Source organism: Protopterus annectens, chromosome 9.part0 (genome assembly GCF_019279795.1).
Source record: "Protopterus annectens isolate FY-2018-M chromosome 9.part0, PAN1.0, whole genome shotgun sequence".
Classification (NCBI taxonomy): Eukaryota; Metazoa; Chordata; order Ceratodontiformes; family Protopteridae; genus Protopterus; species Protopterus annectens.
The window spans coordinates 1,097,441,939-1,097,464,694 of NC_056743.1; the positions used below are offsets into that span (position 1 = coordinate 1,097,441,939).

The 22,756-nt window shown below is 41.0% G+C and overlaps 1 protein-coding gene and 1 long non-coding RNA gene across 7 annotated transcripts in view; one reads left to right on the forward strand and one right to left on the reverse strand.

Annotated features, from left to right (window-relative positions):
- The window catches only part of LOC122811830 (homeobox protein Hox-D3-like), a 1,090,053-nt gene that overhangs the window by 786,649 nt on the left and 280,648 nt on the right, over positions 1 to 22,756 (forward strand). The gene's annotated exons all lie outside the window — the stretch shown is intronic.
- Positions 1 to 22,756, reverse strand: part of LOC122811837 — a 627,052-nt gene that overhangs the window by 255,703 nt on the left and 348,593 nt on the right. The window lies entirely within an intron of this gene.

The window sequence follows — 22,756 nt, forward strand, 5'->3', positions numbered from 1 at the left end:
CCAGAATTCCAAAGGAAAGTGTCACTTCAAATGTTGCATACCAGCAGGAAATACTCCATCTATCCCATAAGCAAGGCTGAATTCACTACCATGATGTCCTGGGGTTGGTGCAGTAAAAATGTAGTCTTCCTGATATATTGTTATGTATGTATGTTTTCACTTTGCACCTACCAAATAGCAAGCCTTCCTTATCACCTAAGCCCACTCATTCCCCAGCCCTGGGTATTCCTCAGTGAGGGTACAAGCTGACTTAGAAAAGCTGTAATAGAAGCAGCCTCAATTGTGGTTTGTCCCAGCAATGAGGACATATTTATTATGGAATCCAACTCCCCTCTCCCGGGCAGGGAACAAGTGACCTGCATTATCACATGAGCTGTCCCAATGTGACTACAGTCTCTGTGTGACCATGATGAGGGCTACCATGATTGCGTCTTGGTGGCCAAATAACCACCACTAGTTGTAGCTTTTCCTTTGCATCACTGCCCCTCCTCTGAGAGACTGTGGTATTTGACAGTCCCAGGCTGCCATATGCGTGCCTCCAGAGGACAGCAAAGATCATCTTCCATATGCAAGTTCTAGCAGGCACCCAAGTTGCTAATCAAACTTAAATAGTTTGGCTCATGGTCAGGGCTTTGTTCCACTATGCCAAAGAATCTGGCATTCCTACTACTGTTTTTATCTGGTTCTGGTCAGTGCTGACCTACTAATGCATTATCGATCAATTGCATTACACAGACATAAGTATGATTCATGCAGGCTGTACTTGTTTATTGTACATTTATGAGTGAGCCTCTTAGCCAAAATAGATAGCAAGCATTATCCAATTTACAGGGACAGTAAATAGCAAGCATCACAGCAGCTGAGCATAAAGTTACTCATGCTGTATAAATTATTCTGGAGCAGGATTTTGCAGAAAGAATTCATTATATTTTTATTTTATTTTTTCCAGGGGTGCTGACCTCATCCTGTCTCTTAAAAAAAAGTTAATGTAGATAATAACAAAACCATACTAACTAGAAATACTTAAAAGATACACATTATTTCCAACAGTACCCTGTGTGATGTCAGGGAAGAATCCATCTATGCAAACAGCATTATTGCAAGATGGCTTGCTCCCCAACAAAAAAGACTGCATACGCATGCATTTAAAGTCCGCTAGCCTCCTTAGTAAGGAAAAGCTAGTTTTTTCTTTTGGCTAAGCTAACCTTTTTTTATGCACACATTTTTAGTCACAGACTGTCCATGTGCTAGTCGAAGGCTGATTCCTGAGGCAGAGAGCTGACCACAAGAAACAGTACAGCACAACACATTGGTGGCTCCTGCTGTTTACACAAGTGTGGCACAACACTGTCCTTGGCTGACACAGAGATAAATGGACTTCAGTCAAGAGTGTATCATTCTGAGAAACTACCACATGACACAAGCATACCTCCTTGATGCCAAATTTGACTGATTTCCTAGATGTCAGAACAGAGTAAAGCGCAGGTCACTAAACTACCAGTGAGAAGACAGAAGATGGTTTTAAAGACATACATTATTGTCGCAAGTAAGTCAGTACTACAGGCCACCTAACTCTCAGAAGACTTAAATGCCACATCTACAGAAGAACCCATTTAAAATAGGAGCAGTATATCTGCTCAGAGAATAACAGTGTCATGGGTTGCCAGTTTTGTGGCCCTGGAAATTGGAACCAATTATCCGATGAGTCATTATACAGTGAGTGAGAAATGAACTACTGTACTATGACAATGCCTACTGTAGCATATAACACACTGCATCATAAATATCCAGAAAGCATGCTGACACAATAGTTGTTAAAAGAAAATGCATAGATCATAACACCTAATATTATGTTTACATACATTACAGTAAATGCTTATGTGTATATGCTTAGGCATATATGTGTGTGTGTGTTTGTATTGTGTGTCTGTGTGTATACATCTATCTATCTATCTATGCATAGTTGTAGTCTGTACAAACAAACTCTCTTCTTTCCATGTTTTTTAGCCTGCCAGCTGCTTTGCACACAAGAGCATGATGTGGTGCAGTCTTGGAATTTACCCTTTCCTTGCTACGGTGAGATCTCAGAATTGGTATACAAAATTAGGAGGGGTGTGGGGTGAAAAGAACAACAACTTTTTTTCATTTTTTGATCTTTTCAGAGTCTAAAAGATCACTCTTTTTGTTACTCACTCTTAGGATTATTCAGTGTTTGATGAGACAATCATATAAGTATCTACTTCTAAAGTTTAGAACATGACACTGTCAAACACGGAAATATGACAAAGAAAAATTTGCAAGCTGGGAATGACAAGGACCAGAAGGGATAAACATATCAAACACTGAATCTCCTGATCAGCGTGGACACAGGAATAAGTGCTAACATGGGTCCAGAAGGGAGGAGGCAAATCTGAGTGTTTAATTATTTGGTCCATGACATTCATGGCTTGTGATTTTCTCTTTGCGATATTTCCTTGTTTATATACAGTATATATATATATATATATATATATATATATATATATATATATATATATATATATATGTATGTATGTATCTATTTCTCTCTGTCTGTATGTATGTATATATATCAGTGGATACAGTTATATATATATAGATACAGATGTATATGTATATATCTATAACCATGTCTATCTATATATTACAAATGTATGTGTGTGTATACTTTATGCAGTCCTGCAATGTTAACCTTTCAAACTGTAGCCAATGTGTTTACAGATTTCCTTTATAAACTACAGACTTTGTGAATTAGTGGTATTTATGGTGAGTTGTACAGTGGTTAAAACTGCACAACACTTGGTTCTCTTGGTTCTCGGGTCATCTGTCAGCTGCAATACTTTCTGTTCAGAATGTATACATCCTGTATTTCTCTGCATGGATTTTTCCTTCCCAGCTTGCTGACCATTAAGCCTTTCTCTGCTGGACTAATGCCTCTAACTGCAAGTCCCACCCTGATGAACCTCCATTGTTCCCTTCACTGGGGGGTTCTTTTCTGGAAGAAATATTGCTTCAAGGAGCATCACTTTTCTTGTAGATTTTCTTGCAGCTGGATTCCTCCTATGCAAGCAGGGTAGAAAGACTCAATAGATAAGCCCTTGCCCATCCTATACAGAACTTTTCTGTTAGCCAAATGTCCCCCATGCTGACACCATAGCTGTAGAATGGGATGACTGTGAGTGACAACCAGGGGATAGTGTCCCATCCCTAGCCCCGGCATGCCTATCTATTTCTCTCAGCCCCCACCCTGCACCTCTTTGCTGGATGCCATTGTTTCCTCTTGCCTTCTTCCTGCTTGTCACAAATCTTCTTCATCACATGGCTTTTCAGCACACATGCCTGAAACACTGCAATCTGTTTTGCTTGACCTTCTCTGCAATTGGAGCTAATTTGGCTTCTGCTCTGATGTCCTCATTTCTTTATCTGCACTACAGTGGGCATCCTACTACCCATCTCAGGGGCTTAATCTCCATTACCTCCATTCCCCAACTGCTTTTCCTTTACTGCCCAGGTTTCTGTACCATACAGTAGCACTGGTCACACCACTTTTTTGTACACCTTACTTTTCAGCTCCTTTGCCATTTTTCTGTCATACATTACCCCTGACTCTCTGCGCTAGTTGGTTGCAGCCTATCTGACTCTAGCTTTGACCTGTTCATTCAGATTTCCCTTCTCCTCAACCACCCCTTCCACACTCTTGAAGCTGCTAACCTCTTTCTCTATTTTCCCTTCTGTCGTAATTCTCAGCTTCTTCTGATTTCCCCCATTTCCTGCCATTACAACTATCTTATCTGTACTCCATTACATCCCATGTGCCTTCAGTTTTACACTCCATTCTACTATCCTTTGCTGACATTCTTGCTCACAGTCTGCCTGTAATGCCACATCAACTACAAACACTAACTTTGTTGATCTGTCCCCTCTGACCTGATTGCTAATGTAGTTCATCACCAGTATGAACAGGAGTGGGCACAGAGCTGAACCCTGATGCACACCCAGTCTCACTGGGAACCTCTCTGTGAAATCAAACACTGTTTGTACTTGAGTAATTGGGTCCTTGTACAAAGCGAGCACTAATTCTACGTGTTTCTGGGACTTCAAACCTCTGCAGAACTGCCCAAATCAGCTTTATTGGAACCTTGTCAAATGCTTTCTCCAACTACAGGAATACTCACTTGGACTTTTTCTGTCTCACTGCAAACATCCAGTTGGTTGTGCTGCAACCTGATCTGAATCCAAATTGCTCATCTCTCACCTTACTTTCTACTACTCTGCGTATTCATTGATTAATCACCCTCTCCAGAACTTTCATACAGTGTGACAGGAGGCAAACAGTAGCAAGGGCAATATTATAAGGCTTAGATAAAGCTAGTTGAAGTCTATATAGACCTACACTGTAAATGTAGTGCACAAGAGGCAGAGTTATTTATATATGTAACATCAAGTGAGCGAGTGGTTTTATAGCAATCAAGTTGAAGATGGGTAATTTCATCTTTTTATTTTTTCCACTGTTTTTAGCATATTCGAGTTACGCTTCTAGATATATAAAAGTCAATGAAGCATAAATCATTTTAAGATGATTCATCCAGATGAATAATACATTATTAAATGGGTTGGCCTAAGGACCCTTTTTAGCCATGACCAAAGGCAACAACAGATACCGGATACAAGTGTACATGTATAACACACAGTGATACAAAGCAGAAAGTAGGAAAGGATTTACAATGCATATTCAGGAACAGTAGGTTGTACCGCTTTTGAAAAAGTGCATTGTAAGTGTACCCATAATATAAAAGGAAAAATAAATGTAAAATACTTTTGCTCAAATACAGTAACTTTCTTTAGCATCCGGGATAAAAAACACACATTATCCCACTGCAGACGCTGAGGAATAGCAGTAGTAATAATAAAAATGACAGCAAATAGCCATGGATAAAACTTTATTACACACTAATGCAATGGAGCATTAAAATCACACAACACCTAGAAGCCCACTTAAATACATAACTAATTAACCAATCATAAAACACATACAATTAAGCAAATGAGACAAAAAAAAACTCCAATTACATTGCGTGTTTGAACCCTGAACCCCTGGGCTAATAGTGTTATATTTAGGAATATGTAGGGAATATTTATTCAAGAATATATATACAAGTACTAGTTTTGCCTCTTAAAAATTATTTAAAATAACAATATTAGTTACATATCTTGGTTTACATTGGTAGCTTTGACATCTTAAAGTGTGTAGAGGAAGGTATGTCAGTGCTTGAGGGGACTACAAATTGAAAACACTGCTTTACTTTGTTATTTTTCAAGGATTTATACCTACTATGAATGGATTAGAACAGGTCTGAGAACAATGAAAATCTTGGTAATTTGGGCAAAAAAGAGAAAAATTCTCAGGTTCCAGAAGCTGTGTAAGATGCCTGTGACTCACACTTCTGCCATTCTATTTAAAGGAAGTTAAAAAAACATATTATTTCCTTATGTATAGCATGACTCATAGAAAGAGGAATTGAAATTAACTATTGGATCCAAAATACAAAGCGGTAAATCAAAATCACATTAGTTCAGCAAGTCACATTATGGCCATTTTGTGGCAAACCATATTAAAATGCAATATGAAAAACGTAAAATGATTTTGATGCATTAAAGTATCTCAGTGTACAAAGATTAAAATGGGAAACATATTTTCGAGTTCCAATGTGAAGGTTTCCTGTAAGGAGATTAAAACAAAAGTCATATTTGGCAGATTTGTATTGTACTTTTCAACAAATTCCTGTCCTGACCCTGTTCCTAAGAAGTCCAACTCTAAGGATGCATGATCAGCTTACTCTCCTTCTGTTGTTTCCTACATTTTGGTAATATTAGGTTCTGAAAATTCTCTTGTTTCATATCCCGAGATTAATAGCTCATTTTCTGTATCAGATATAGAAGTAAAAAAATATTTGTAACCACCAGGCCTTCTTTGTCCTGGTCTATTGTACTCCTTCATAGCATTTTAATTGAACTGGACTAAAGAAAGAAGATGAAGGTATTTTTTGAGCAACATCATATGTGGCTTCAAGGCTTATATATAAGTAATACATATACAGATAAATTTATCACATGTTCAGTCTGTCAGGTGCCTTGTGAGGTGTCGGAATTGTTTGAGTGAACTTTTTCTTAGGTGCAGGAAACTGAATCTTGCAAAGTTAAATGCTGCAATCTGTGTGGTCATGGCTGTGAGTGAGGAATGCCAAATGTTTTAAGTTGGGGTAGGGAGCAGTGTGTGTGTGTGTGTGTGTGTGTGTGTGTGTGTGTTTGTTACCCCTGCCAACACTTATTCATCTATTCTAACTTTATCTCTAGCGGTAACCCCCCCTATCCCCAACCCTAACAGTAGCACTTTGCATACAGAGTATGTCTGTAAGTTGGTCTCACTTTTTTTCCAAAAGGATACTGTGTTTTCTTGATACACACACACACACACACATATATATATATATATATATATATATATATATATATATATATATATATATACACACAGTGGATAAAAAAAAAGTTTACACACCCCTGTTAAATGCCAGGTATTTGTGATATAAAAAATGAGACCACAATAAATCATTTCAAAACTTTTCACACCTTTAATGTGACCTAAAACCTGTACAATTCAATTGAAAAACAAACAAATCTGTTAGGGGGAAAAAATTTAAAAAATAAAAAACGTACAATAAGCTAGTTGCATAAGTGTGCACACCCTTAAACTAATACTTTGTTGAAGCCCCTTTTGATTTAATTATAGCATTCAGTCTTCTTGGGTAGGATTCCATCAGCAAGGCACATCTTCACTTGGCAATATTTGCCCACTCTTCCTTGCAAAAGTGCTCCAAATCTGTCAGATTGCGAGAGCATCTCCTGTGCACAGCCCGCTTCAGGTCACCCCACAGATTTTCTATTGGATTTAGGTCTGGGCTCTGGCTGGGCCATTCCAAAACTTTAATTTTCCTGTGGTGAAGCCATTCTTTTGTTGATTTGGATGTATGCTTGGGGTCATTGTCGTGTTGAAAGGTGAAATTCCTCTTGATCTCCAGCTTTCTAGCAGATGCCTGAAGGTTTTTGGCCAAACGTGTCTGGTATTTGGAACTGTTCATAATTCTCTCCACCCTGAGTAAGGCCCCAGTTCCAGCTGAAGAAAAGCAATGCCAAAGAATGATACTGCCACCACCATGCTTCACCGTGGGGATGGTGTTCTTTTGGTGATGCGAAGTGTTGTTTTTGTGCCAAACGTACCTTTTGGAATTGTGGCCAAAACGTTCAAACTTGGTTTCATCAGACCAGAACATATTTTTCCACATGCTTTTGGGACTTGATGTATTGTTTTTCAAATGTTAGCCGGGCCTGGATGTTTTTCTGTGTAAGAAAAGACTTCCGTCCTTGCAACCCTACCCCATAGCCCAGACATATGGAGAGTATGGGAGATTGTTGTCACATGTAGTACACAAGCAGTACTTGCCAGAAATTCCTGCAGCTCCTTCAGTGTTGCTGTAGGTCTCTTGGCAGACTCCCTGACCAGTTTTCATCTTGTCTTTTCATCAGTTTTGGAGGGACGCCCAGTTCTTTACAACATCACTGTTGCCCGATATTTTCTCCACTTTTTAATGACTGTCTTCACTGTGTTCCCATGGTATATCCAATGTATTGGAAATTTTTTTGTACCCTTCTCCTGACTGATACCTTTCAACAATGAGATCCCTTTGATGCTTTGTAAGCTCTCTGCGAACCATGGCTTTTGCTGTACCCAAGATCTCTGTGAACCATGGCTTTTGCTGTAGCAGGCAACTGTGTAAATGTCAGGAATATCCTACTAGGATAGCTGAACTTTATTTGGGGTAATCAGAGTCTCTTTAATTGATGGCAGGTGTGTATCCAAGAAGACTGAATGCTAATCAACAGGTGCTTCAAGAAGTATTAGTTTAAGGGTATGCACACTTATGCAACCATCTTATTGTACTTTTTTTTATTTTTTTATATTTTTTCCCCAAACAGATTTGCTGTTTTTTAACTGAATTGTACAGATTATAGGTCACATTAAAGGTGGGAAAAGTTATGAAATGATTTACTGTGGTGTCATTTTTTTATTTCACAAAAACCTGGCATTTTAATATATCCACTGTGTATATATATATATATATATATATATATATATATATATATATATATATATATATATATATATATATTATACATATATATATGTATAAGTATATAATTACACATTCAGAACCCATCACTCTATTAATTTGGAACAACTAGGATGGCTAGAGTTGCCAAATTTACTACTATTTAGCCAATTAAAAGTTGCCTACAAGATCCTGTATCAGCCTACTAATATGCCAGTTCTTACCAAACTTATCACCCCCTACAATAACCTTAAGACCCTACGCTCATCTAATAAAATACTTGTACAAATAGGTAAAACCAACAATATGGCTGGTGACTCTGTTCTCTAATACCATGGGCAAAACCTGGAACTCACTCCCCAGTGACCTGACCTCCCTTTCCTCAGTAACACTATTTAAAAACAATCTGCAACTATACCTTAAATCACATTGGTTATGTCCTTGTGCGAACCCTGAATAATTACCCCATTTATCGCAAGACACCTATCACTACGCCTGTATATACTAGTTGCTTTCTGTTAACCATAAAGAAAATGTGTTTTATATATTCATCGAATGTCATTATCAATATCTTCTTATAACTATCCATATATATGTACTATGATTCTGTAAGCAGAAATGTAATGAAGTGTAAAAAATTGCTTAAATATGTAATGTACCTGCATCTGTAAAAACTGTCATTTAATATAAATTATACTGTGTTTTTGAGGAGCTTTTCTCACCAGGCCTCTGCTGAAAATGGGACATATATCCAGCTGTTGTAGCCCAGTCAACAAATGTAAAATAAAAAAAAAAGAAAAAAATATATATATATATATATATATATATATATATATATATATATTTGTCAAGTAGCTCCTTAATGGATCACAGACCAACAAAAATCTCTGTGAAATTCACCCCAGCAAAACTGCAAACCAAGCATTGCCATGTGTTTTGTCAGGGTTAGAGTCCTCCTTTTTGTATAAAATGTGGTGAGGGCAAACAACTCATTCAGATGTGATTCTTAGTTTTTTTTTTGTTGCACTTTGATCTGGTAATGAGCAGGATGATAAAATGCATGGCATCCATATATTAATGCAGCTTCCTTTTCTACTTATTGTAATGTGTTACCACTTATAAATTAATATTTACAAATAAAGTACAGTTGTGTACCTACCATAAATGTAGATGTTTGAGTGTATTCACTGTTGCAGTCATTACTCTTGGGTTATCCTGCTGGCAGGCTACCCGCAGTCAGCCTGAATTCCAAAGTCCTGGTCCGGCGTTGGCTGCTGTCACCTCTTCCCTGACGTCAGTGCACCAGGGGCATAAAAGAAGCAGCCGACGCCATTTTCTTTAGTTTTTCTTGCCCCAGATGTCAGGTGCCCCCAAATTGGAAGGCTGAAAATTATGCCAATAAGTATGCATGCACAAAAATAACATTTCCTTCATCTACACGCAAATACACCACATAGGTTGTATAGGATAGATAAGTCCCAGCAAATAAAAGGGGGATGGTGGGTGGGTAACCTGGACTGCAACAGTGAATACACTCCAACATCTACATTTATGGTAGGTACACAACTGTACTATGTTCATCGTGTTTCACTGTTGCAGTCATTACTCTTGGGTTGAATCCCAAAGCTGAGACTTAGTGGCTGGGCTAAATAGGATTAGGAGAGGCTATGAGGCCCTGCAGAACTGCAGTGGCAAAGCCTGCTCTGGATTTAGAGTAAAGAGATACGTATTAGTGCTTTGTAAAAGTGTGCACTGAACTCCAAGTTGCAGCCTCCAAAATGTCTTTGGTTGGTACTCCTCTGAGGAAGGCTGCTGAAGTGGCTGCTGCTCTGGTAGAATGAGGCCTAATGCCCTTAGGCCCTGATTTGCCATGCTGAGAATAGCAGAAACGGATGCAATGGCCTATCCATTTAGAAATAGTCTGTTTTGAGATAGCCTTTCCTTGTGATCCTGTAGCATATGACACTAAAAGTTGCTCAGTCTTTCTGAAAGCTTTGGTTCTGTTCAAGTAGAAGCGTAGCTGTCTATGTATGTCCAAAGAATGCAGAATTTTCTCACCCTTGTTCTGTGGGTTTGGATAAAAGGTAGGCAAGTGAATGGTTTGGTTGAGGGCCACAATGGACACTACCTTTGGCATAAATGTACGGAATGTTGTCCTCAGAGAAACCCTGTCTGGATGAAAAATGATAAAAGGTTCCACAGCCATGAGTGCTTGTAACTCCAATACTCGTCTTGCAGAGGTTATTGCTAGGAGCAGAGCTGTTTTCCAGGATAAAAATGTTATATCCGCTGATGAGGCTGGCTCAAAAGGAGGCAGTGTGAGTTTTTCCAAGACATAATTGAGGTCCCACGCTGGAATTGGTGCTCTCCTTGGAGGCCTGATGTTTTTGGCCCCTCTGAGGTACTGCCTTATTAAAGGATGAGAAAAGATGGGTGGTTCTGTATTGTAATGGGCTGAAATGGCAGAAGCATGAATATTGATTGACGAAAAGGAAAGGCCTTTGTCCAGCATCTCAGTTAGGTATTGTAAAATCTGAGGGATATTTGGTACATACATGTCAATGCCTTGTTCCTTGTTCCAAGCACAGAATCTCTTCCATTTTTCTGCATAAGATTTTCTGGTACTGGGCCTCCTGGCCTCCAAGATAACATCCATAACAGCTTTTGAAAGAGGAGTGTTCTGAATGGCTACATTATCCGCCATGCTGCCAGATTTAAGGTCCTGAGTTGACTGTGCAGGATCTGATTGTTTTGTTGGGTCAGCAAGTGAGAAGTTTTAGGCAATATCCATGCTGGACCTTGAGACAAGCTCTTTAGGATTGGGTACCAGTGCTGGCGTGGCCAGTCTGGTGCAATCAGTATCATTTTTGGCTTCTCTTGTCTGACCTTTAGGAGTACCCTGGGAAGGAGCGGCAGTGGAGGAAAGGCATATACTGTTAGTTTTTTCCAGCTGAACAGCTGAAGGATAGGGCATCCACTTTCCATGCTTGTTTGTGATAAATCCGTGTGCAAAATCTCTGTAATTGGCAGTTGTGAGGGGAAGAAAATAGATCTATGTCTGGGCCTCCCCATTTCCTTGTTATCATACTGAAGACTTGTGGATCCAGTTTCCACTTGTGGGGGTCCATGAGGTTTCTGCTTAGTTCATCTGCCAGAGTATTTGTTTTTCCTGGCAGGAATTGTGCTTGGAGGTGAACTTGATAAATCAATGCTGTGTCCCATAAGGTCATTGCTTGTCTGCTTAGGGGGTAGGAATGTGTACCTCCCTACTTGTTTATGTACCACATGACTGTAGTATTGTCTGTCTTTATCAGTAGCTGTCCTGGATGAAGTAGGTCTTTGAAAGCTGTCAAGGCATTCTGAACAACTAGCATCTCTTTTTGATTGATGTGAAGATGCTTCTGGTTTGCAGGGCATGTGCCCTGAATACATTTTCCTGCCATATGGGCCCCCCAGGCATAATCTGATGCATCCGTTTGTCAGTGTCTGTCTGGCTGTGGGTAAAGAGAATGGCAGACCCTTGTTGTGGTGACAGGCCTCTGCCCACCATCGAAGCTCCTGTTATAGGCAGGGAATGAGTGTAATTACTGTCTCCAGGCTGTGGCAATGCTGAGTCCAAACACTTTTTAAATACCATTGAAGTTTCCTCATATGCAGTCTGGCATATGGAATTAGTAGAATGCAGGATGCCATGAAGCCCAAAGCCTACAAGATTTTCCTTGCAGATAACTGGGTTTTTGTTGCCAATTTTTTGAAGTAAGAAGTCAGTTGCTTTTGTTTGTCTGGCGTGAGATAAACCATCTGGGCAGTTGTATTTAATCTTGCACCCAGGAATATTATCTCTTGAGAGGGCACTAGTTTTGATTTATTTTCGTTTACTGTGTACCCTAGGCAAATTAGTAACCTTTTTACAAATGCTAGATGCTTTAGAAGGATGTCTTTGTTGTCTGCTTGAATAAGGCAGTCGTCCAAGTAAGGATATATTTGAATTCCTATTTGAATTCCTCTTTGTCTGCAAAATGCAATTACTGGTGCCAGGTATTTCGTGAAGACCCTGGGCGCAGTAGATAATCCAAAGGGCAGTGCAGATAATTGGTAGTGTATTGAGCCCGCTATGAATCTGAGGTATCTTCTGCAAGATTGTCTGACTGGGACATGCAGGTATGCCTCTTTTAGGTCCAAAGTTACGAGCCAAGCCTTCTTGCCCAGCATGGGCAGTAGCTGCTGTAGAGTCAACATCTTGAATTTTGGAACTTCCAGAAACGTATTTAGTATAGACAGGTCCAGTATTGGTCTCCAGGTTTTGTCCTTTCTGGGCACTAAGAAAAGTCTGGAGCATAATCCTTGCCCCTGCTCTTGTTGTGGTACTTGATGTATGGCCCTCGTGTCCATGAGGGCTGTAATGTGCTTTTGTGTCTCTGCCCATTGATTGTGTGGCAGGTTTGGCATACCTTTTGCCCTTGGTAGGGTGTGAAAATGGAACCTGTAGCCTTGGGACACTATGTTCAAGACCCATTTGTCTTGGGTAACCATTTGCCAATTTCATGAAAAAAGTGCTAGTTTTCCCCCTAAGGGGGATGCCAAAAAAAAAGTGCTTGGATCTGGCAGAGGAAAGTCATTGGGACTGTTTCCTGTAAGGTTGTGATTTGTCTTCTCCACTTTTGGAGGTAGGAGCACCCCACTGTTTAGGCCTGTATGAGCCTTGGGGCTGAGATCTGCCTCTGGGACGTCGGTATCTGCCTCTTTGTGGCCTGTCTGACACTGGAAAGGACCAATTATTTGAAGGCCAGTTCCTGCTAAATCTAGGTGGCTGTACCTGTAAGAAATCCTTAATTGTCTGCATGGATTTCGCTTTATCCTCCATTTTCTTCAACACCTCTTCTGCTTTAGCGCCAAACAAAGTATCATGCTGTAATGGGGAATCTAATAATTTTGCTTTAACATGGTCAGGCAGATTCTGTTCCTTTAACCAAGCATGCCTTCTAATAATAGAACCTGTAACAGCGGCCCTGCAAGAGGCCTCAAGTGAATCATAACCACATTGCAAAGTATACTTTCCCACTTGTTCAGCTGCATGGAATAATTCCTGCATTTCCTTGTTCTCTGAACCTTCAGAGTTTGTCAACATTTTCTGTTTAAGCAGTGACATTAAGTATTGCTGATATTTAAGCATATGAAACTGACAATTTAAAGCCCTTACAGCCAAGGTTGCAGAAGTGTAAACGTTTTCCCCCCATCTGTCCGGTGCCCTAGAATCCCTATCAGAGGGGACAGGGTTTTTTTGCAGTGGAAGCTTTGATCCCCTTGTGACCCTGAGATATAGTTTCTGGGTCAGCAGCAGGGTTTTTATATAGAAATTTATGAGAATCCGGGACCCTGTAGTATCTGTCTGGCTTAGCAGGTGCAGGAGGTAAAGAGTCAGGGGGACAGTCTGGACTCTGAAAATACATCATCTACAATATCTAGAATAGGTGGAATAGCAAGGGGCCTGTGCTGAGGAAGTAGCAGAAAGTCTCTGAGCCTTTTCTTAGATTCAGAGTAATCTTGGCTCTCCCAGTGGAAATGCTCCCTCATGGTATGCAGGGTTTCCCCAAAAGAATAATCCTCAGGAGGTGAGGCTGAAGGAATGGATTCTTCAGCATCAGAGTCCTCATAGGGAGGTATAGAATAATCCTGCTCAGAAGAGGAATCAGAGGAACTAGAAACCTGATCAGAAGAATCATATTCTGTCTCTTGCCTAGGCCTCTTATCAGGAGGGGGATGGGAACCCCTGATCATAGTAATTAGGTCTTCGGCCATTTTAAGCATCTGTTTTTTAGGCATGGAAGCTTGAGTAGGAGAATGCTGTACTTGTTTCTTTGTCTTCAGAGCAGCTTTAGTCTTTATCTTTGAAGCTGAAGATGGTTTAACATATAACTGTGTAGGTCTGAAGGCACCCTCAGAAGCCGATGCCTGCTCAGCGGCTCCGGACCCATGTGAGGGAATGATTTCCGAGTGTCCAATACCTTGAGTATCCAGAGGCCGAGTCAGCTCCACATGGGAGTCGGAAGCGGCCTGTGGCTCTGAGGTAGCGGGCGCCAGGGGGTGCGAAAGCGCCTCACTGAGAACCAGCGAACCGGCAACTGGCCTAACGGAGGCCTCGTCGTTGATTTTGGACCTCGGATGCCTATCCTTTTCCTTGTCCTTGCGTTTTTTGTAAACTCTGGTCATCGGCTGTTCCATCGGCATTATATAGTTAAATCTTTGGCCAAAGTAATGAAATGCAAAATCAAACCAACGCTTAATAGTGCGTTGGTTAAATCTAGCACAAAACCGACAGCTAGCAATGTTGTGATCAGGGCCTAGGCAAGGAATACAGTAAGAATGAAAATCCTTATGAGGTATTTGCTTCCCACAAGAAATACAATTGTTAACTTTTTCTGACATCGGTCTGGAGCAAGAAAAAAGTTTCCCCAATGGGGTAATTAGCTTTAATGAAGACTTTGGTTCTGAAATTCGGATTTGAATGTCTCAGGAGTCGGCCGACCGGCACTTGTGAACTGCTTTTGCTTCGGGCACCGTGCGACAATAAAGACTGAAGAAAATGGCGTTGGCTGCTTCTTTTATGCCCCTGGTGCACTGATGTCAGGGAAGAAGCGACAGCAGCCGACGGCGGACCAGGAATTTGGAATTCAGGCCGACTGCGGGTAGCCTGCCAGCAGGATAACCCAAGAGTAATGACTGCAACAGTGAAACACAATGAACATCTTGGATCAAGCTATGCTATTCAGCAAACCTATTTTTTCTGAATTCATAATCCTTATGATTTTGAACAGAAACCTGCCGAGTGCTCATAAAGGCTAATAATCACTATCCTTCCTTTTGTTTATCGTCTTTGTTCCTTTCATTCTTTCTGACTTCTAATGGATTTTACATTTACATAGTGACCACATTCCAGAGGACTGACAGAGACATTTGTAATTTTTATGCACACACACTGCTAAGAAAGAGAAGGATGACTCAGGTGTACAAAAGTCAAGAGATAAGCATTCAGGCCCATGTCAAATTCATATTGCATAAGAAAGTGACCTTCAAAGTATTTTAGCAGGTTAGACTGTGTTATGTGTTCTGAAGCAGTATATGTCATACTGAAAACTGGTCAACAAACATCACAACATTTATTTTATTTATTTATTTACTGACATTTGATTACTGGGAAAGTCTGACTGGGTAGGAGCCCATTTTCAGTGGATGCCTGGGGAGAAAAGCTCCAAAATATTACAAACCATTTTAAGAATAATAACGTTACAGTCTTTAAAACTAATACAAAGGAAAAAAATAAATACAGTTTAAATCATTGCACTAAATTAGACAAAATATGAAAACTTTGATTAAGAAGAGATACGTGTTATATGACAATGATATAATTAGAAAAATTTTAGCCAGTGTATAAAGAAATTAAAGGTAAGTTAGTATAATACAAACAGGAATTGCAATAGAAAGTGTGAGAAAAAAGCAGGCTTATGGTATACTTAGAGAGAAAGGCAGTGGAGAGAAATTGATAGAAGTAAGGAAGTGAGTGATAAAGAGAGACGAAGGAGATATAAGGTGTGAATAGGTATTTTTTCACATTTAGGGATATAGTTTATCCTGGTGCTGAAAGTCACTTTTCAGCTAGGAAGTCTTTCAGAATGGTTTTGAAGGATGGGAGGGAGGGTATTGGCCTGATGGGTAGAGATAAAGGGTTTCAGACCATAGCAACATGGTACGAGTACAGGTAATGCCCAGCAGATTCGATAGGTTTGTGGACATACAGGAGATTTTGGTCATTGGATCATAATGACCTGCTAGGAACATAGTTGTGTAGAATGTTATTTAGTGCTGGACAAGCAGGTGGACACTGGATAATTGTATAGGTGATAAGAAAAAAACATGTAAATGCTAGTTGATGGGGTAATTTTAACCAGTTTAGGCTTTTTAGTGCTTTACAGTGGTGGGTTCTGAAAGCTGATGATACTCCCTAGAACTCGCAGTGGCCAAAATAAAATGCTTATGTAATTTTATTTTTTCATGTTAATGAAGACAGTTATTATAACAGTACTCCCCAGGGTGTGTTTACTCATAATATACTGCAATACCTTTGCCCTGTAAGGCATGGTATGATACAGACTGCTTCACAGTATATCCCAAGGTGTTACATTGTCACATGTGATATATTATCATACCCCTTTGTGTGTTATTTCTTACTTAAGAACTGGAAAACAACAGTCACAGAAAATGCTACAGTATGTAGCTGTGATGGTAATGGTTGAAAAAATGCTTGTCCTTTTTCAGCTTTTAGACCGTGTGTTCATTGTCCAAGTGATACCCCTCAGAATTTAATCATGCCTTAAATATGGGGATCTCAGGGGGTTATTTTCAGTTCTTACACATTTAGTCTTTATATATTTAGACATTACTGTTTCCCTAAATGTCTTCTTGTGTCTTTATTCTAACTATTTAAAAACAGGAAAGATTATAACTAATTTGAATAACCACAACATATTGCAAAACTATTTGTTGGTGTTATTGGTAGATGATAATGGAAACAACATGTTGAGTAACAACGATAAAACAAAACTAAGCTAATCTGGCCACAATCATGTTGATAAGCATTATCACGTTTTTTAATCATGTGATTGAGAGGGTCAGTACATAACACAGATTTGAACATTATGATGGATGACAATTTGAAGTTTGCAATCCATACTAAGAAAGTTGTCAAACCACATAGTGAACTTACCAGATGTGTAAAGAGATTTATAAAATTTAGAAAGGGAAATATAACAAAAAACGCGGTGGTACAGCGGGTAGCATTGTTGCCTCACAGCAAGAGGTTCTCCTGTTCGATTCTCGGCTGGAGTACCTTCTGTGTAGAGTCTGCATGTCCTCCCCACAGTCGAGTGGCCTCCGAAAGACATGTGTGAATGGGCGTGCCTTCGCTGAAGGTAGGGCGTCAGGTTGGCAACTTGGCACCATAAAAATCTACTGCCAATCATTAACGGACCGGAGTTCCGCTGTGGCGACCCCTAATCGGGAAAAGCCTAAAAGACAAACAAATATAACAAAAATGATCTGCCTAATCAGTTCAAAAGTTGAATGTGATCATAGTTTTTGGTCCCCTTACATAAACTTGAGGTAGTACAAAAAAGTAGGAGCAAAGGTGCAAACTGTTAGGGGGCATTTCTAGCAGTGCTGAACAGCTGAATATCAGGTACGTGCAAAGTGCCAGCATTCATTTCAGCAGATGCAGCACATGTTGTAGCTGCTGAAATCAATGTATAAGCTATAGGATGGAACTTGCATAAGCTATGTGCTATACTTCAGAAGTGATGATGACTTTTTTTTTTCTTTTTTTGATTTTATATTTCAGAAGAACTTTTCTTGGTTGTTAACTCTAAGTTGGGGGGGGTGTCAATCTACGAACTGTCCAGGGTGCCAAATGACCTAGTTACTGCTCTCCAAAAAGGGTTTACTAAGTTAATATGTAACCTTGAATGCTTTATATGGCATATAGTAAAGGTTTTCACCTCTTATGTACAAGGTACAATGTTCGATCCTTCGATCTGATATCCGACCAATGCCTGTGTGGAGTTTCCATGTTCTGCTTGTGTCTTTTTGGGAGTTCCTCTCACCTCCTAAAATCATGCTAGGTGTTTCCACCTTAAACTCACGGGAGCTGTCGGCAACAGCATAGGCTTTAGGTTGTGCCTACTGGGGGAAGAGATGTATAGACCAGCCACTTTGGCATCATTTGTGGTGCGCAGTATCCTCTAGATAGGAGAAAGTACAGTTTTGTACCTACCATAAATGTAGATGTCCGATAGGCATGCATCTGCAGTCCTTACAAATGGGTTGTCCTGTCGTCAGGCAGCCCTTCGGTCGGCCGGATTCCAAAGTCTGGGTCTGGCCTCGGCTGGTGTCGCACTTCACCCGACGTCATAGCTGCAGTTATTCAGGTATAAAGGCATCAGCCGACGCCATTTTCCTCAGTGTTTCTTGCCCCAGATGCCAGGTGCCCTCTAGGAAGGCTAAATTTGGATAAATGCAAATGGTTCCAAATAGTAGAGAGCAAACAAAAATAAGCATGTATGTACATATATACAAACAAATACACCATAATAGATTCCCCAGCTAGCTACAAGATGGGCAAATACCCTAGGAGTACCACAGAGGGAAGGAGGGTGGGTAATCCTGACTGCAGATGCATGCCTATCGGACATCTACATTTATGGTAGGTACAAAACTGTACTATGTCCTTCAAGGATGCATCTGCAGTCCTTACAAATGGGTAGAATACCATAGCCAAACTGGGGGAGGAGGAGAAATAAGATTATGGTGTAGTTAAGATCCCTTGCAAAACAGCAGTGGCAAAACCTGCTCGGGATCTGGAGTATAAAGGTAAATTATAATGCTTGGCAAATGTATGCACGGAGCTCCAAGTAGCAGCCTCTAAAATGTCCTTGGTAGCCAATCCTCGTAAGAAAGCTGTGGTAGTGGCTGTAGCCCTTGTAGAGTGAGGCCTGATGTTTTCTGGAGTTTTCTTCCCATGGTAGGAGTAACAAAATCTAATGCAATTTCCTATCCACTTAGAGATTGTCTGTTTTGAAATTGCTTTTTCTTCCATTTCTGTTGCATATGCTACCAGTAGCTGGTCAGTTTTTCTGTTGCTCTTGGTCCTGTCCAGGTAGTAACGTAATTGTCTATGTACATCCAAGGTATGCAACAGTCTTTCTCCCCTGTTCTGTGGGTTGGGGAAGAATGTAGGTAGGTGGATAGCTTGATTTAAAGATACCCTGGAGACCACCTTTGGCATAAAAGTAGGATTAGTTCTCATGGACACTCTATCTTGATGGAAGATCAGGAAGGGCTGTACTGCCATTAATGCCTGTAGCTCAGATACCCTTCTTGCTGAAGTGATTGCAAGCAGGAAAGCAGTTTTCCATGATAAGTATTGTAATTCTGCTGTTGCTGCTGGTTCGAAAGGAGGTAGTGTAAATTTTTCTAGCACAAAGTTCAAGTCCCATGCTGGCAATGGTGGCTTCCTAGGTGGTTTTACATTTTTAATTCCTCTCAGAAACTGCCTGAGCAGAGGATGTGAGAAGACTGGAGGATCCAAGTTGTATTCTGCTGAAATAGCTGATGCATGAATCTTAATGGAAGAATAGGACAGGCCGTTGTGGAAGAGCTCTGCCAAGTATTCCAGGATGTTAGCTATGTTTACCAGTGACACATTCTCTCCTTTTGCTGTACTCCAAATGAGATATCTTTTCCATTTTGCTGAATAATTTTTTCTTGTTGAGGGTCTGCCTCCAAGATAATGTCTTTAATTCTTTGAGATAAATCTGGGTTATTTGGTCTTATGCAATGTTCCAGGCAGCCAGCTGCAGTGTCTTCAGGTTTGGATGCAGGGTTTTGAAGTTGTTCTGTGTTAACAGCAAGGGAACTAGGGGCAGAGGCCATATTTGTTCCCGAGACATACTCCTCAGTAATGGGTACCAATGTTGCCTTGGCCAGTCTGGAGCTATCAGGATGATCCTTGGTCGGTCTTTTTTGATCTTCAATAGCACCTTGTGCATCAAAGGAAGAGGTGGGAATGCATATGCTGTCAGGTTTTTCCAACTGAAAGATAGGGAGTCCACTTTCCAAGCAAGTGGGTGGAACGTCCTTGTGCAGAATTTTTTCAGTTGGTGATTGTGTGGGGATGCAAATAAGTCTATTTCTGGAAGTCCCCATTTCCCTGTAATGGTTTTGAAGATGTCCGGATGTAGCATCCATTCATGGGCATCCGTGGCAGTTCTGCTTCGGATGTCTGCTAGTATATTTTCTTTTCCTGGCACAAAAATTGCTTGTAACTGAATGTTGAAGCTCAGTGCCACATTCCAGAGGTCCATTGCCATCCGGCATAGAGGGTATGAATGAGTGCCTCCGTTTGTTGATGTACCACATAACTGTGGTGTTGTCCGTCCTTATCAGCAGTTGACCCTGTCGAAGAAATGGTCTGAATGCCTGAATTGCCAGTTTTACTGCCAGCATTTCTTTTTGATTTATGTGTAGGTGCAGTTGGTCTTGAGTCCATAAGCCTTGTATGCACTTGTCACAACCGAGGTCTGACGCGTCTGTTGTGATGGTCTGGCTTGGTTGAGTGCTGTGGAAGGGCAGTCCCTTGTTTGTTTGACAGGCCTGAGCCCACCATTGGAATTCTTGCTTCAGGCATGGAATTATTGGAATTTGGGTTTCTTGGCTGTGCTTGTGCTGAGACCATAAATTCCTTAGGTACCACTGTAACTTTCTCATATGTAGTCTGGCATGTGGAATCAATATTATGCAGGATGCCATGTAACCGAGAGCTTGCAGGACTTTTCTTGCTGTTAGCTCGTTCTGCTTTGTTAATGCCATGAAGTAGAAAGGGAGTTGCTCCTGTTTTTCTACTGTCAGGAATGCCATTTGTTTTGATGTGTCCAGATCTGCACCCAAGAAGGTTATCCTTTGGGATGGTATCAGCCTCGACTTTTTTATATTGACTGTGTATCCCAGGGCTTGTAGTAGATGAATGACCCTTTGCAAATCTTTTGTTAATTTGTTTGTGTTGTCCGCTTGTAACAGGCAGTCGTCCAGGTAAGGGTAAATTTGAATTCCCTGAAGCCTGCAATGAGCAATTACTGATGCCAGGCATTTCGTGAATACTCTGGGCAGTACATAAGCCAAAGGGCAATGCTGAGAATTGATAATGCTCTGATCCTGCAAGAAATCTGAGGTATCTTCTGCAATTTGGTCGTATGGGGACGTGCAGGTATGCCTCCTTGAGATCTAGAGTTACCAGCCAAGACTCCTTGCCCAGCATGGGAAGAAGCTGCTGTAGGGTCAGCATTTTGAATTTTGGAACAATGAGGTATGTGTTTAAAGCGGACAGGTCGAGAATAGGCCTCCATTGGTTTTCTTTTCTTGGTACCAGGAAGAGTCTGGAATAAAATCCTTGTCCTTGTTCCATAGATGGTACCCTTTCTACAGCTCTCATCCTTAGTAAGTGAGTTATTTGTTCTAGAGCTTCTGTCTTCTGATTTGGAGGTAGGTTTGGCATTCCTCTCTTCCTTGGTAGAGTATGGAAGTGAAACCTGTAACCTTGGTCTATTGTCTGTAAAATCCATTTGTCTCCTGTGATTTAATGCCAGTTTACTGAAAATAAGGCTAGCTTCCCGCCTAAGGGTGCCTCTAGTTGTTCCCTGGTAGGCGGTGCCAGAGCCAAGTCACTGTGATTGTCCTGTGGAAGTGGTGGTGGCTGGATCTGTGGCTGTACCTCGATGGTTGTTAGCCTGCCACTGACGTCCCCTGTAGGCACCTCTGGATTGACCCCTGCCTCTTGAGCGTCTATTTCTGCCTCTCGGAGCTCTGGAGGTGTCTGGAAAGGACCAATTCTTGGAAGGCCAGTTCCTGCTAAACCTTGGAGGCTGGACCTGCAAGAAATCCTTGACTGTCTGGACAGATTTTGCTTTCTCTTCCACCTTCTTCAGCACCTGCTGTGCAGGGGAGCCAAACAAATTGAGCTTATCCATGGGAGCATCTAGGAGCTTTGATTTAACATGGTCTGGTAAGGACTGTTCTTTTAACCATGCATGTCTTCTGATCACTGTGCCAGTCATGGCTGATCTAAAGGAAGCCTCCAGTGCATCATAGCCGCATTTTAAGGAATGATTACTGACCTGCTGAATGTTATGTACCATTTCCTGTACAGATTTTTTGTCTAATGGTTCATCCGAGGACAGTTTTTTAGTTAACTGGTCTAACATAAATTCCTGATACTGAATCATGTGGAATTGACAGTTCAAGGCCCTAGCTGAAAGAGTAGCAGAAGTGTAAACTTTTTTACCCCATCTCTCTAAGGCCCTAGATTCCCTTTCAGAGGGGAGGGGGTTTTTGGTAGAGTTAGCTGCTACAGCCTTAGGTCCCTGGGAGATAGTTTCGGGATCTGCAAAAAGGGCCTTATACAAATGATAATGCGTGTCTGGAACCCTGTAGTACCTATCGGGCTTAGCAGGGGCTGGAGGAAGACAATCAGGAGCAGTACAAGCATCATTAAAAGCATCATCCACAACAGTAAGTACTGGAGGAATGGCTAAAGGCCTATGCTGTGGCAAATGCAAAAAGGTTCTAAGCCTTTTCCTAGAGTCTGAAAAATCCTGGCCCTGCCATTGAAATTGTTCCCTCATAGCATGCAAGGTTTCCCCAAAAGAAAATTCCTCAGGCGGAGAGGCAGAAGAAATGGACTCTTCTGCATCAGAGTCCTCATAAGGAGAAAAGGGGGCCTCTGGAGGGTCTGAATTATCTGATTCATCGGAGGAGCCATCTGAAGAAACTGGCTCACGGGGCTCTACTCTAGTCCTCTTCTCTGGAGGTGGGTGAGAGGCCCTGTCTGGATGTGGTTGGGATCCCCGGATCAAAGAAATGAGATCCTCTGCTAGACTAAGCATTTGTGAACTAGAACTGGGCCTGTGAGAGGGGGTCTTAGCAGGCACAGTTTTGGTAGTTTTTGCTGCTTTAGCCCTGGCAAAGGC